This window comes from Delphinapterus leucas, chromosome 7, assembly GCF_059928025.1.
Source record: "Delphinapterus leucas isolate spDelLeu-1000000601 "Yukka" chromosome 7, BTC_Dleu_Yukka2, whole genome shotgun sequence".
Classification (NCBI taxonomy): Eukaryota; Metazoa; Chordata; class Mammalia; order Artiodactyla; family Monodontidae; genus Delphinapterus; species Delphinapterus leucas.
Window position 1 is genome coordinate 65,757,487 of NC_143135.1, and position 15,149 is coordinate 65,772,635.

Consider the following 15,149-nt stretch of genomic DNA (forward strand, 5'->3'; position numbering starts at 1 on the left):
TTGCACACTTGATAAACTGTCCTATGGCGTAAACGTAACTGTTACATGCACTGGGAAACCAAAAAATTCATGTGACTCACTTTATTGAGATATTCACTTTATTGTGGTGGTCTGGAACCAAACCTACAATATTTTCGAGGTATGCCTGTATATGTATTACAAGGAGATTAAAGATGTGTGTATAGGTATATAGGTGACTTTGTGTTAAAAGTCATCCTCAAATCTATCCCTCTCTGCAAATCAGTATCTAAACGGATGGGCCTACCTCACTTTGAATGTCTCTTATGTAATAGTCTGCTTTATTGCAGTTACTTTAATTTACTCTGCTCTCATTTTCTGCAGTGCTCAAGTTAGTGTTTTGCACATGGTAAGTATTAGAGAGCTCATAGTTGAGTTCAGTAGAAGTGAGCTCCTAGAGGGAATTATTTCTCTCCCAAGAATAGCAATGATGGGACTTTAAAAACAAAAATGATTTCTTAGAAAAATCACAGTTAATTCAAAGGTCAAAGAATCTAAATAACTTGAAAATAAAATCCAAATAGTTAAGCATTCTCTCTCACTTAAACCAATTCAAACCTTGTATCTGCCTTCATAGTTTATATAGAGGGAGATTTATTTTTATACTAAGCACCCACTCATTTAGAATGTATAAAGCCAGGGAGATCACATAAGCATGCTTTTAAAATGGTACAATGCAATAATTATTGATATACAAATTAACTTTTCCCTAACCCCGAAGATACTGTTAGATATAAGACTCTTAATAACGTGCACTTTTATAGGCCACCAGTCCAAACTTTCATCATGTAGAAGAACAAACCGAGGCTCAAAAGTGACTTGCCCAAGGTCACACAGTTGGCATGTCTGTACTACAGATGTGATATGTCCCATGAGTGAGCGCTATCTCTCTGAAAAGTGCTGCTCTCTGGCTGGCCTGGGGGCAGACAGCCCAGAGCTTGCAAATACACCTGATGGTAACTTTAACCATCGGCACCTGTGAACCATTTTTTTCTTTAGCCTCCCTAAGCTTACTCATGTTGAGAAAATAGAGGTAGTAATGTATATTTTTAAAATGATTGTTATATTGTTATGATTGTTATGCACCTAGGACTGAACCAGATTCCAACTACTGAAACAGACATAATCATATGACCAATGACATGTCATAAGATTCCCATTCTCTCAGACTTGACCAGAGACTGCCGAAGTAGGGACATTTTTGGGGAAAGATTTATGAGGGTGAAGTCAGGGAGTGAGGACAGGAAACTAATATCAACAATCTACCAGGCACCATGCCAGGCCTGTTATAGATGCTGTATTATACAATACTCACAACATTCTGTAAGGTAGCTATTATTACCCCTATTTTATAGACAGAAAAACTGCGGCTATGAAATGTTAAGCCACTTGCAGAATTCAGAAAGCAACAAAGTAACGTTGTTATTTAAACCCAGGGTTGTATGACTGCATAGGGTTTCCACCATACTATCCAAACTTCCAGACAGAAAGATCCAGCATAGAGGAAAAATTTAGTGTTTTCATATTATTCAAGAAGCAAAATTCAGATCCAAATTCAGATCATGATGTCACTGAGGACTTTATGAAAATATGTCTCTTATACTGCTTTTATTTTTTTTAATGATGAATGACATGATTCTGCTCCTCAATAAAAGAAATAATAGAATCAGAAACAATAAGCAGAATATATTTATAAAGAATAAATCATTCTGAGCAAACCTAATTACTTTCTTTCTTCCAACAGAATTACATGGCCAAAAGATAATGGAAGTATAAAAGAAACAATGTATCTTGATTACTAATATAACAGATAGTGTCTCTTAGACATTAACTAGCACAATTAATTGAAAATAGTCTCAATCTCCAATAAAAATTGACTACAAAGGAACAAAAGGTCAGTGTCATATAACGTCAGGGGTCAGTGTGGGCTGCCTGCCTTGCCCAGCCCCAAATGCCATTTGTAATCGTTCTTGTAGAAGCACCAATTGTCTGGAATGACAAAGCAAGACAAAATCCTTCTGTCTAGTGCTGGCTCTGCCGATCCAGGAGACCCAACTTGCATTAGATGGAGATAAAAGTGGGGTGGGGGATGGAGAATTCACACACTAGGGAAATGAGTAGCAACTGTAAAGCAAATACATAACGATTCAGGATAGAAGTGTGCAAAACCACCCTGGAGAACCATCGTGACCTCTGGAACTGTGTTTGTTACTGAATGTAAACTAAATCTTACAAGACATCTGAAGAAATAATGTATCAGTCAGAGTCAGCCTTGAAAGCATGGAGAAAGGATCCGCTGGGACAGAAAGTGAACCATTTTAGACTAAGCAATGTTCAGTAACCTGTCCAAGGGCACACTTGTGTTCAGGTACTGAGGGAGAACTAATCCATGGATCTGTCAGTGTCTCCTGATTTTAACCAACAGCCTTCTCTGATGTTACTCTGTATAAAGATGAACAACGCTGACTCACAATTCTCTACCTCCATTATGGTAGACTCTGCTGGCCTCATAAATCAAAGAGATGACCTGGGGGTGATTGGTAGCAGAAATGCCACAACTCCTGTAATGGAGATAATTGGAATCTACAGAGTGGTAAATAGAAAGACAGCTTTCTGCTTTCTTCCTAGGAACCTGTGGACCCTTGGTTTAATCAGAAGGCATGAAGAGCCACCTGCAATGCACCTATTGGGACTCTAGCTGGGATAGAGATGGCCAGGCTTGCCAAAGTGATCACACCCTCAGGTTTATCCTAGGTGGTGCCCTCATCATTACGATTCTACATAGAATGACCATTTGAGATACTTAGAAGACAAGGAACATTCCTCATAAATCATGCAGAGCAAAAAGCCTATGTTTGCTGTTGAGAGAGAAAAAATATCCCGGGATGTAGCTTCTATTTGCCTAGGCTGAACGTAGGCAAACTCACCCTAGAAAAAATGTGAAGGCTACAGAATGTTCTTCCACATACCTGGGATCGCATTTTGCCTATGAGTGTGATAGACAGACTACTACAGCTCAGTGCTTCTCAAAATTGTGCCGATGGGAGAGTGCCCCAAGATCATAGTACTTCCTACAAAAGAACATGAAAGATTGTATGTTTAACTGCTATCAAACTATGTAGTTTTGTACTGAACCAGATGTTGTTTTATACTTGAGTATAGTGTTGATGTATAATAGCAGACGCCAACAGTTTAAGAAAAACTCAGAGAAAATGAAAAAATAAGAACATCCCATAAGCCTGAAATGTTTGATACATTTTTCTGAAAAAGGATCATTTTTCCATCTTAGCAGTAAGATGCATCTAGTTTACATGCTGTGTAGGCATATTATTTGAGGAATACTGACTTGGATCCAGGAAGTGCTTAACTTGCAAAAATTCTACTCCAGGATTTAAACTTTGTTCACTCCTAAAAGAAATCAATAAGTGATTGCCTCTCTTTGGGTTTGTAGTTCACTCCCTTCAGTATCTCAGGGTAGATAAAGTCTCATCTAATTTTAACACAGTCCTTCTTCTGCTGCTGCTTCACTGGTCCGAGGTAAACATTTTTGGATTATTTGACGTAGCATCATTTTTTTTCTAGAAATAACTATTTGTGTTATGTTAGTATGCAGCGATGATACCAAGGCTCTTTTGGAGTTCACATCGCCTTTTAGTGCAGAGTTTGGGGAAGGTTTTTCTGGTATAAACTCCCTAAGTAAGGGTTATTGTTTAAGGCTAGTCCTTTTCAGGCTGTCTAATTGCAAACATCATGGGCAGGCTCCTGTTTACAAATACCTGTGTATCAGAAGACAGTCCTCTCTCAAATAATATTGAATTTGATCAACGTTGAAGCTGGAGTACGGCCTTCCTAAAAGTGCTTCTTTGGAGCACAATTTAAGGATTTAGAACCACTTAAAGTATTCTCCAGTATTCATATTCTCTGAGGCTTACACTTATTTGGACAAAGTAAAGTTTTCCAAAGAGAAGACCCACTCTCCAGGTTTTCCATGGGGTCCACACATACCTCAGACTTGTTTCCAAACAGACCCTACTTCTCTTAAGATCATCACAGTTTAATGAACTCATAAACGTATTAAAGGAACATCTTCTCACTAAGACCACCAATCTTCTTCGTTTGGAGATTATAAACATCATTAGTGGGTGTTTTTACCGCTGAGCTTGACACTGAGCTCAACAGAGCACTTTTACAAAGAAATGTTTTACTTGATATTTTGTAGGATCTCATTATATATTGCATTATTTCTTCTTGATTAAACCAATATGTTCATTTTAATCTCAAGTGAAACACCCCTTGACCATTGAATCTTTTCCTAACCTACCATGTGTTTCTAAATCATTCTATGATTCCTTCCCACTAATCACACTTGCAGTTCTGGTCTGTATATAGGCACCACAGATATGCAAGTGCCATCAGATTCCTTTCTCTTATAGGTTATTATAAAATATTGAGTATAGTTCCCTGTGCTATACAGTAGGTCTCAAGTACCATTAGGGTAGGGCTCTGTCCTGACTTGTGCACCACTGCATGACCAGCATCTAGCAAAGTGCCCAGAACATACTTGACATTGAAAATATATTGAATAAATGAATTTACTGAAATCTTCAGAGGAATATTTGTGAAACTCTGTTATTATATTACCACACTGATGAAACAAATTCCAAAAGAGCTTTGTCTTAACTCACTGGGTCCCCTGAAAAACTTGACTTCAAATCTCATTGAAAACCAAACACAAAACAAAAATTCAAAACAATGAAAAGCTCTCTAGCTTCATCTCTCTAGTGAGATTTCACAATGACATGCCACAGAAATTAAGGGATCTGTTTATAATTTTTCAAACATAAGCAAAACAATTTTTGCAATGCCGTCAGCTGAATAAATAAAGTAGCCTGCAAAAGAAATGTAGGTTTTTCAGACATTATAAATCCCTATTTAAATTCTGGATATTATGTATTTATGTGCCATAGATTTAAGACTGCAGAACAGATGTTTTGTCCAACCTAAAGGCTATCTTTAGAGAAAGTGATGCTCAAATTTCTTTATAACAGGATTTTTTAACGTGATGGGTCATGGATTAGCTTCATCAAGTCCATAAACCTCCTGAAATTCTGAGCAAAAATTTCAAGTGTGTCTAAGTACATTTTACTACAGAGAAAGTCCATGGTTTCCTTGTCTCAGTTTCTAAGTCAAAAATGTTAAAAACTGCTTCATTAGAGTAAGGTCTAAGAATCATAGTGGCAGGTAATATTACCTTCCCTTAGGTGATATTGATTTTTCACAGGTCATTTGGATCACAAAAACTATAATTTTCAGAAGGTTGGTTCAAGAGACCCTAGATCCTTGCAGCATTCCCTGCAGTGTATACAAATGACTGATCACAAAGTATAGGTTGATATTTTGGTGATATGTAAGGCATAGGTGGTACCACATGTTAATTATTTATAAAAATACCAGACGGAATTTCTCATTACTTTCCTTATCCAAGAAGCTGGAGACTTTATGAAAACCCTCAATATAATGATTTGTATTGGTGCTATTCAAACTTCGCTGTGGTTTCAATATGATCATTTTTATTAAGAAATTCATTAGTCATTGCATATGGGAAATTGAAAAACTTCTTGGTAAGAATATCACTATCAAGTCATATGTTTAAGGCTTCCATAACCCAATTACATATTTTCTGAAGAATACAAAGTTTATGACGTCAGGCAGGGAAATTCCATGCGTTTTCAGTCGTTAAAGCAGTTCGTTTTAAGTTAGAACCTCTAGGCTATTTTTATTGAGATATAGTCGACATATAACATTATATTAGTTTCATGTGTACAACATATGATTCAATATTTGTATATATTGGGAAATGATCACCACAATAAGATGCATTAACATCCATCATCATACAGAGAACCTGATTAAAGATCTTAATTTTTGCAATTACTTGAATGCTGGTTAAAAATAAATTGTCCTGAAATACAAACTGACATTCTTAGGGAAAAAAATACAATTTGTTAAGTCCCTCCTATTTGACATAAAATAAATGAGGCACTTTAAAATTTTTATTTTATTTAATCATCAGAACAATTCTGTGAGGTATATATTAGTATCTCTATTTTACAGAGGAGAAAACAAGTACAAAGTGGGTAAGGAATCTGCCCAAGATCACTAAATAAATATGCCATGGTATAAATCTGTGTTTCTGTCAACATATTCAATTTTTTCTGCGACTCAAAAGGTTTTTAAAAATTAAATTTATTAGGATATAATTTATGTTCAGTAAACTGCATCCACTCACTTAATAGTATAGTTCAATGAGCTGTGGTAAATATATACACCCATGGGACCATCACCGCAATTAAGATATTTCCAGCATAATAGTTGCAGGATATTAGTAGCATCCTCATAAGTTTCCTCATGTCTTTTTGCAGTCAATCCTCCTCTGCTCCTGGTTCCATGAAGTCATTAAGATGGTTTTACTTTTTCACTTTTAAAAATTTTGCATATTTATTGAATATAATACATAGCCATAAATTCAGCTGTTTAAAGCATGCAATTCAACGTCTTTAGTATATTCACAGAGTTGTGCCACAATTATAACACTCCATTTTTAGGACATTTTTATCACTTCAAAAAGAAATCCCAGGGCTTCCCTGGTGGCGCAGTGGTTGACAGTCCACCTGCCAATGCAGGGGACGCGGGTTCGTGCCCCAGTCTGGGAAGATCCCACATGCCGTGGAGCAGCTGGGCCCGTGAGCCATGGCCGCTGAGCCCGAGCGTCCGGAGCCTGTGCTCCGCAACGGGAGAGGCCACAACAGTGAGAGGCCGGCGTACAGCAAAAAAACAAACAAACAAACAAAAAAAGAAATCCCATACCTATTAAGAATTAGTCCCTATCTTTACTCTTTCCCCAGCCTGCCCACCCCCAGGCCTCAATAAACACTAGTTTACTTTTTACTTATTCTGCACATTTCATCTAAATGGAATCATACAGTATATGGTCTTTGGGGATAAGCTTATTTCACTTACCATAAATGAAAATTCACCCATGTTGTAGTATGCATCAGTTCTCCATTCCTTTTTACTGTGAATTATTTTACTGTATAGATGTATCACACTTTATTTATCCATTCATTATTTGTTGGACATTTGACATGTTTCCACTTTTTGACCATTATGAATAATTCTGCTATGAACATTCATATATGTTTTGTTTCTCTTAGGGTATAATACTTAGAGTGGGACTTACAGTTTCCTGTCCATCATGTAAGGAGCTTGGAAGTTGTCACTTCTCTCCACACAACAAGAAAAATGCTGAACAAACAAAAAATTAACAACTCTTTTTGCATCCATTGGAGAACTGAGGTCTCAGGACAAACAACTAACTCCAAAATTGGAGGGACAGGCAGGTAGATATAGAGGATCACAATTCAGTGGAGCAGAAACCCATGAGCTGAAATCTCTGGGAACTGGTACCAGGCTGGGTAAACCTAAACTGTAATTGTTAAATTGCTAGAGGCTCAGTGTGGACAAGTCAGAAAGTTAAAAACTTCAGGAGGTCCTAGTCTTAAAGGGATTCCCCAACTTGGGTAAATTTTACCTCCAGAAGTCTTGAGAAGTTCTCACAATGAAGGAAAACGCTTCCTCACACTTCTAGCAGGGGGAGGGGGAAAGTTGCCTTTTTGAAATACTCCTGGAGAATTCTGTTCTTAACAAGACCAGCCCTCAAAAGAAACTGTTTTACCAGAGCCTAACCAACTGGGATTTTACCATAGCCTAAGCGACTTCGGGAAGGGACATACCCAACTGAAGCCTACTCTGCCCTTGACATGAAGCTGGCAAATATCCAACTCTAGTCCTCTATAGCCTTCCTTCCTGTCTCAATCAAAGGTGCCGGGGACTGAAAAGCACTTGTGAAAGTCATAGCCTAGGGGCACAGGCTTACTAAAAGACTGAGACCAAACCATAGGCTATGGAAGGCTTATCTTTCCCCTACACCTTATCACAGCATCGATATGGTTCCTGCATAATAACAGGGAATACAGCTAAAAGAACCGCAAGTCCCGGGTTTTATTTGAGAAGTCTCTAGGGAAACCCAAAGATAATAGGGAGACAATAACAAGGACACCTGTGAAAATTTTAACCTCTGACATCTACAGCTACAGCAAACGGTAAACATAGTCTAATCCATAGGCAGATAAACATAAAACCTCATACTAAAGGTTATTTAATTCAGTTACTTTTACCCAGTTCATCATGTCTGGCTTTCAACCAAAAATTACAGAACATACTAACAGAGAAAAAAAAAATTTTTGCAGAGACAGAGCAAGCCTCAGAACCAGACTCAGATAAGGCAGGGATATTAGAATTATCAGACTGAGAATTTAAAACCACTGTGATTAAATGCTAAGGGCGCTAATGGAGGAAGTAGACACATGCAAGAAGAGATGGGCAGTATAAGTGGAGAAATAGAAAGTAAGAAGGAATGAAAAGGAAATGCTATAAATCAAAAACACTGTAACAAAAATGAGGAATGTTTTTGATGAGCTCATTAATACACTGGACGTGGTCAAAGAGAAAATCAATGAGCTTGAAGAAGTGTTAATAGAGATTTCCAACCTGAAATGCAAAGAGAAAAAAACAGTGCAAAAGACAGAACAGAATATCTGAGCCCTGTGGGACAATTGTAATTGTGTAACATACATGTAATGGGAATGCTAGAAGGAGAAAAAAGGGAGAAAAGAATAGAAGAAATAATTTGAAGCATTAATGACTGTGAATTTCCCAAAATTAATGATAGATGCCTATAGTGGTACCTGGATAATACAATAACTCTGTTTAATATTTTGAGTAACTGCTATAACTATTTCCAAAGTGACTACACCACTTCATCCCCACCAACAAGGTATGAAGGTCCCAGTTTTCCACATCCTTGCCAACACATTGCTATCTGTCTGTTTTATTATAGTCATCCAACTGAATGTGAAATCTCTTTTGCATTTCTTTAATGTATAATAATGTTGAGTATCCATGCATATGATTCTTGGTCATTTGTACATTTTCTTTGGAAAAATACCTATTCAAATCCATTTTTAATTGAGTTAGTTGTCTTTTTATTATTGAGTTGTACAATTTCTTTATATATTCTGGCCATCAGTCCCTTATCAGATATTTTCAGTGGGCTATCTTTTTGCTTTCTTGATAGGATCATTTGTTTTTAATTTAATATAGTTCAATTTATGTATATATGTATGTTTATGTATGTATGTATACACGTGTACATGTTTACCACTTGTGCTTTTGATGTCATGTCTACAAAACCATTGTCTAACTCAAGGTCATGGAGATTTACTCCTATTTTCAAAGAGTTTTTATAACCTTAACTCTTAGATTTAAGTCTATGGTTCATTTGAATTAAATTTTGGGTATGGTATAAACAAGAGGACCAACTTCATTCTTTTGTGTGTAGGTAGCCAGATGTCCTCACACTATTTCTTGAAAAGAATATTCTTTCCCCATTAATTTTTCTTGGCAACCTTGTTAAAAATCAACTGCCCATAAATTTATTTCCAGACTACCAGTTCTAGTGAATTTATCTATATGTCTATCCTTATGGCAGTACCACATTATCTTGATTTAAATTCAGAAAGTATGAGGCCCCCAGTTTTGCTCTCTTCCAAAATTGTCTTGACTATAATAGGTCCCTTTCATTGCTATATGAATTTTATGATCAGATTGTCATTTTCTGTAAAAAATACCAGCTGAGATTTTGATACAGATCACATTAAATCTGTAAATCAATTTGGAGAATATTGTCATCTTAAAAATATTAAGTCTTCTGATGCATGAACATGGAATATCTTTCTATTTATTTAGATTTTCTTTAATTTCTTTCAACAATGTTTTATAATTTTTAGTATACAAGTGTGCTTCGTAAAATTTATTTCTAAGTATTTTATTTTTAGGATGCTATTGTAAATGGAATTGATTTCTTCATTTCATTTTCAGATTATTCATTGCTAGTGTATGGAATTTTAATTGATATTTATACAGTGATACTTTACCATGCAAACTTCCTGAACTCATTTATTAGCTATAATAGTTTTTATGTGAATTCCTTAGGATTTCCTATATGCATGATCATGTATCTGCAAAAAGAAATAGTTTTCCTTCTTCCACCACAATTTGTACGCATTTTATTTCTTTGTTTTTTCCCTGCTTAGAAACTGTAGTACAATGTTTATCTTGCCTGGCAAGACCAGGCAAACTTTTCATAGCCTTAATCTTAGGGGGAGGGCATTCAGTCTTTCTCTTGATGTTAACTGTGAGTTTTTTATAGGTGCCCTTAGTCAGGTTAAGGCAGTTCCCTTTATCCCTAAACTGTTGATAAATTGGTTTGTTCATTTGTTTGTTTGTTTTGTGCTGTGTTTTATCATGATGGGGTGATGGACTTTGCCAAATGCTTCTCTGTGTCTATTGTGATGTGTCACATAGCTTTTGTTCTTTATTCTATTAAGGTGATGTGTATATTACATTGACTGATTTTCATATGATAAACCAAACTTGCATTTCTTGAACACATCTATACATCAGTTTTGCCTGTTCTAAGGTGTCATATATATTGAATAATTCAGCATATTTTCTTCTGTTCCTGTTCTTTGGACCAGCATGCTATTTTTAAAATTCATCTGTGCTCCTCCATGTACCAATAGTTCATTTGTTTTTGTTGGTTTTTTTCTCTTGTATGTGAATAACATAACATTTTTCATGCATTACCTGTTAACGGACATTTGGTTTGCTTCTAAGTTTTGGTTAGAATGAAAAAAACTGCTATGAATATTTGTGTATGAGTTGGGGAATGCCCTCTGCCAAAAAACTTGACTTTCTTGTCCTTTTCAGCTGCTGTTTTTTTAAACTCCAGTGGCTTTTGTTTTTTGTAATGTTTAAGAATTTAAATAATTATTTTTAATATTTGACTCAGTTTATAAAATTTATGTATTTGCTAAGTACAACTCCAGTTGTTCATCAAGTTTTCAAATTATTTGGTTGACCACATCAATGTATTGATGTCTGGTTAATTATTACCTGACCAAGTAATCCTTCTGTTCCTTCTTTTATGTGCTTTGAAAGCATTTGTATGTTATTTTAGCGCTTATGTGCCTTATAATTACGTCAATATATATATTGTTTTCATGAGGATATAAGCACCAAAGAATTAGCATTATGTTTGTTTTGTGCACCACTGTATGACCAGCACCCAGCACAATGGCTGGAACATAATAGGCGCTGAATACATACTGACCGAGTGAATAAAATAAAATCGCTGGCAAACTATTTATAAAACGTGAAGTTAAAATTATCTCTAGTCTTGGGTTTCCCTGGTGGCGCAGTGGTTGAGGGTCCACCTGCCGGTGCAGGGGACGCGAGTTCGTGCCCCGGTCCGGAAGGATCTCACATGCCTTTGAGCGGCTGCGCCCGTGAGCCATGGCCGCTGAGCCTGTTGCTCCGCGGCGGGAGAGGCCACAGCAGTGGGAGGCCCGCGTATCGCAAAAAAAAAAAAAATTATCTCTAGTCTTAATGAAGCAATTCCAGCAAACATCAATAGTATAGAAACTTTTGACTTTAAATCACATTGGATTTAAAATCACCAAATAATAAAGATTAAATGAACTGGCTAAATAGAGTTAAGTTTTTTTTTGTTTTTTTGTGTTTTTTTTTTAACATTGAAAGAAAAGCAACATGGAAGTTGAGACACACATAAGAATTTTCAGTTAGGAATAAGTAAAAAATTGAAATAAGAAAAAAGACAAGTCTTTTGGGGAAGAGACAAGAATTTAATAAGAAAAAACTCCTTGTGCTTTAATAGGAGCAGATCATAAATTCATACCAGTAAAATTTGGAAATGTTTTCTGGACATCTATAGAAAATAATCACAAGAATTCAATTATCAAAGTTCTTATAATGATTATGGAAAATCAGTGGGATGGGAGTTGGGGGCAAAAATGTTACTTGCTGTTGATAAAAACAGTAAAATCAGAAGAAAACATAATCAGAACTAGTGGCTACACAAACTAAAATAATATGATTATTTTGAGATTCTATCTTAATGGTTCTCATATATATATATATTTTTTAAATATATATATGTATATATATACATATGTATATATATATATATATATATATATATATATGTAGTAGCCATCTTGATGTTCCTTGCAAGATGATGTCAAAGGCATTTTGGTCTGGGTTAACTCTATCCCTCTATCCCTGGTAACAGAAAAGAGTCCACAGCAGCATTCCCTCCACTAAGAAACAAAAACCTGAAATCCCTGCCCAGTATTTTTGCCAAATTGGATAATCCAATACTAAACAAAAAGCTGTACAGTATGATAAAGGAAGAAATGGAAAAATAAGGACAGAAGCTCTGTCCTTAATGAACTGTGTGACATGGAGTATTTCACTAGACAACAGGGCATCAGTGCTCTCAATGGCTAAGCAAGGAGGCTCAACAAGATGACACATAATATATATTCTGTTTTTTATAGTTTTCTAATTTGTCATTCAAATAATTTTCCACTTAAAGATCCACCTGTGATTATGATCTAAAACTTTACCAAAAAGACAAGTATTGGAGTAAATTTTTTAAATTATAAGGTTGTAAAGAATATCTTGTAGTCCTTACATAGGATTACACTGTATTGCATTTTTTCATTAATTCAGTAAATATTAAGTGTCTGTTATGTTCCTAGGTACTGGGTTAGGCTGTGGATATGAAATAGTAATCAACACATTTCAAGTTTTCAATTAAATTATAAAGAAATAAGGGAGACAGACCAACAGAAAAACTTTGAACCTTATAAGAAGTGCTATGACTTGAATAAATGCAAAGTATTGTAAAAGCACAAAAGCAAATCACTTCACTTGGTTTTCAGGAAATTAGGGAAAGTTTTTCAAGGCAAATGATATCTTCTATATAAAACTGTGCTATGTTCTATGGAGAGATGCTGCAACAACAAAAAAAACCCTAATTTTAAGGTGATTATGGTTTTGAACAGAAGATAAAATGTAGGTAAATGAAACATTGGATAAGAAGTAAAAACTGACATAAAAAGTGACCTATACAAATTTTTATCATTTTAAAAGAGGAAATTTCCTCCAACTAAGGAAATCAAGATATCTGCAAAGAAGCTGTGGCATATCAGCTGATATTCAAAGGACAAGGGGAAGCACTCCTGAAAGAAGAGATTTATGAAGAGCTACGTAGTGGCCAACAATGTCACTTACCAAATCCTGAAATAAGGAACAGGACTACTACAGACAGTGCATTGTGACTGATGACATCTTTAGAGTTGGGAAATGTTGAGGAAGGGGTAGCTCTCTAATAGAAGGGTGATTCTGAGTAGACAAAAAGACTTATACACTACAGTTGTTGCCCTGAGGATTTGAGAAAAAAAAATTGGTAAAAAGCCTTATTTTCCCCTTTGCTACATGTAAAAGTACATACTGTCATGTCAGTGCTTGATAAATATTTACTGATTTAAAAAGAAACATACTAATAATTCCCGTAAATGTCTAGCATTTAATAACATTTTGTTACATAACCCCATCAGCAAACATAAACACACATTCCAGATGTAAAAGAATGGTTTGAATTCTATAAATAAAACGGGGGATGAAAATGTTTGAAAAATACTAAAAAATGAGATGAAATTATTAGAGCTTTTGAATGAGAACCATTAAAACTACTTAAGAAATTGATTGAAGGATTTTTTAAAATGTTTTCCACAAAGTAGAAGTAAATTCCTAATTTTCTTGAATGTAACAATAATATCTACTAAGGAAAGCAGAATCAATCCATGGTAGTTTATCCAGTTTATCACAGGGTACTTCTCAACAACCAATTACCCAGAAAGTAGGAAAAAGAAAAACAGTCTTTCAAGAAAGTAAACTAGATGTCTCTGGAACTTGTGCTCTTGGGTAACAGGAAAGCCTCACTCAGAGTTTCATGTCTTTATATTAGCATCACTTACAATGAGTTTAACTAAATTATGTGCATGGATTACCTGTAAAAAAATAGATTAGACCCAATATGAGAAAGTAGTGACTGTCAAGTGGCAGGCATATTGATAAACACAAGGAAGGACAAAAGACACCCCCATGATGAGAGAAGAGACATAAATGAGAATATAAAAATCAAAGTATGGATGTAACAGAGATTATCATACTAAGTGAAGTAAATCAGAAAGAGAAGGAAAAACACCATATGATATCACTTATATGTGGAATCTAAAATATGACACAAATGCACCTATCTACAAAACAGAAACAGAATCACAGGCATAGAGAATAGGCTGGTGGTTGTCATGGGGGAGGGAGATGGGAGAGGGGTGGATTGGGAGTTTGAGACTAGCAGATGCAAACTGGTATATATACTGATAGAATAGATAAACAACAAGGTCCTACTGTATAGCACAAGCAGCAGTATTCAATATCCAGTGATAAACCATAATGGAAAAGAACATTAAAAAAATGTGTATATATATATATATGTATATATGTATATATAAATAACTGAATCACTTTGCTGTACAGCAGTAATTAGCACAACATTGTAAATCAACTGTACTTCAATTTAAAAAAAGAGAAAAAGTGAAAAAAAACCCCAAAACCCAAAAAGTATTTCTGAAAATTTGTTAACCTTAAACACAAAGCAGAGCACTGTTTAAGGCCTACTGACTAAAAAGGTCAAGTAGGTTGAAGTTCTAAGTATTTTTTTCCTGAAAAGTATTTGACAGGATACTTATTAAAGGCAAGAGATATAATTATTTAAAAGAACCTAAGGGGAAAGAAATTAACAAGGACTGATTAGCTATTAAGTATAAATGTTTACTTATGCTATTTCAATGAAATATGTCTAATTTAATCTATATTATAAGTGAAAAAACCCAAGGCTCAGAAAATTTATCTGATTTCCTCTGGCTTTCAGATCATTGCAGAGAACTGCCTCATATTCTTATGTAAGATTTGCTTACTTAACATGTTGAAGTGCACGTTATGTACAGTAAAATGTACCCATTTTAAGTGCACATTCCAATGAAAATTAATGGATTTATCTACTCATGCAATCACTATCACAA